This window comes from Borostomias antarcticus (genome assembly GCF_949987555.1).
Source record: "Borostomias antarcticus genome assembly, chromosome: 1".
In the NCBI taxonomy this organism is placed as follows: domain Eukaryota; kingdom Metazoa; phylum Chordata; class Actinopteri; order Stomiiformes; family Stomiidae; genus Borostomias; species Borostomias antarcticus.
In genome coordinates, this window is record NC_140234.1 from 30,580,219 (window position 1) to 30,582,707 (window position 2,489).

Consider the following 2,489-nt stretch of genomic DNA (forward strand, 5'->3'; position numbering starts at 1 on the left):
TACTGTTTATTGAGAGAGAGACAGAGATGATGCTGCCAGCTAAGGTTGCTGCTCATACAGTATGTGTGTGTTTGTGTGTGTCCATGTGTGTGTGAGTGTGTATCAGTCTATGTGTGTGTGTGCATGTGTGTGTGTCTGTCTGTGTGTGTGTGTGTGTGTGTGTTGGCCTGTGTGTGTGTGTCTGTTGGTTTCTATGTGAGTGTTTGTGTTTGTGTGTGTGTGTGTGTATTGATAGATGGCTCACTGTGAAGCTCATCCCCTGACAGCGTCCCTGCTGCTTGGCCTTCTCCGGGCAGAAGCAGGAGTTTGGGATGATTCCCCCAGTCCTCATAGCTGAACAGGCTGCAGAACTTGAACTGTGGAAGAGAAGACAAGGCACACAAACACAGCGGCTTGTCACACAGCCAATCAGAACACACATACCTGCTGATGCATGTTTGTGATAAGAACCCTGTTAGACGACTGGTGTCTGGTGACTAGTGAGCCAGTCTTGTCTTGTTATTGTTCTGTTTGGTGCGCCAGACCTCAGATAATTTGAGGCCCTAATATTAGCTATACAAATATTTGTCAAAGAATCATGTTATTGACATGTCACACAGCAAAATACATGATTATATCTGATGAAGGGCCAAAAAGCCTTGTATGTACGGCACTACAATATCATATAAATTCAACAAATTAATCAGAGACTATGAATCGTGTCAACATTAATATTCCTGCTACATTGGCGAAGCACTTCATTGTACCCTAACTTACACCTGATGTAATTTGCACACACAAACATACACAGACTGGATGTTCACACCGATTTTGGGGGGGGGGGGGGGCAAATTCTATCAGGTGCAAGTGGGGGGCTCTGGGGAAGAAAGAAGAAAGGTTGGGAACCTCTGCTCTAATCCATATTGTGACAATGTTCGACAGTGTATAGCAGCCCACCATGGAAATGGAGAAAAGTTAAATCTGGTGTTGTGATCTGAGATGTTTGTGGTTGTTTCTGGCACACAATACATTTCACACTAAATCTACCATGTCATGAAAATGTCATTTTTTAAATCATGAACATTAGAGATTTATTGAGCAAGAATGTGCAGTGAATATGAGGAGAGCATGGCTGGCTTCAGATAGCTCTAAGTAAAAAATGATAAATTTTGCAGCTTATTTACACTGTAGCAATCCTGCATTAACATATTAGTAGGCCTACATACTGTGATGGGAATGAGTTGTGGGACTCTGGACTGAGCATGGATTCACTGATTGACTGAATTGAACACAGGTGGGACTGATTGAGATGTAAGCAGACAACAGGCTGGTCAGATGAAGAGATGTAAACAAAATGAAGAAACAGTAACAGCTACAAATAAATACATAAAGAAGTTAAAAAATCATGTCACAGAACAATGCCTGAGTATGTACATGTATTAGCATTTTTATTCTGCATCCCCCCTGGGCTTGAACTCTTGTTGAGTTACCTGCCATGTGAGAAGCCATAGATGGTTTCACACTGACTTAAGCAATCACAAGGGCTGCATGTAACTGTCACAGGTGCATTGAGGTTTCAGCAGTTTTCACAAAACCAAAGACTAAACAATAAAACCAAGGTAAACACTCGACAAGTGAAGAAGAAAAGACAGAGCTTATAAACTTACAGACTTACAAGATGGCACCGGAAACACCAGGGACTATGCACAGCTACAGCAAATGGAACAGACAAAGAACCAGATGGGAGCTACTATACATGTAGGCTAGAAATACTGTACACATACTAACAAGGCAGATGGAAACCAATCAAACCATCAGTGGCACAAGTCTCTCAATCAGAGCCAATTTAGCCAGTTGTAGTCCTAGGGTCCGCTATTGGGGCGGTGTTGCCAACAACAAGTACTGTACACATGTAAACATGTTGTCCCCCACCCATTATGCATGTTCCCTTGTGGTATCAAGCCCCCTGCTTCTCATTAGGCGTTTTTATACTGAGATCCCACTTTATTGCCCTGTAGAAGACCCCTCAATTTTCTGGCTTTGTTTGTTTATAATGAACCAAAGAAAGACAGCATAATGTGTGATTTTATATAGCATGCCGGCAATCTGGAATCGAGAGGCATGACCCTTGGGCGCAACATTCACTAGTTGTTAAACAAATCCATGCACCTGTATGGTCAAAAGTCCTATAATGAATGTTGAAATACAGACATACCTGGTGCTACTAATGTCACATCATTTGTATCAATGATTGACCAAAGTAAGCTCCCTACAAACCATGGTAGAGTGAATAAGAGTACAATAACGTCTCCATCTAGTGGGCAAACAAGTCCATGCTCCTGTATGGTCTAAAGTCATATACTGTAATGAATGTTGAAATACAGACATATCTAGCTCTACTAAACACCTCAAGCTCTACTCTCTGCAGATGTAGAAAGTACATTGTTTTAGTGACTTAGTCCTCTTGACCCCGTTCAGGGGCATAGGGCGTCCACCAGAGCTCTCCATCT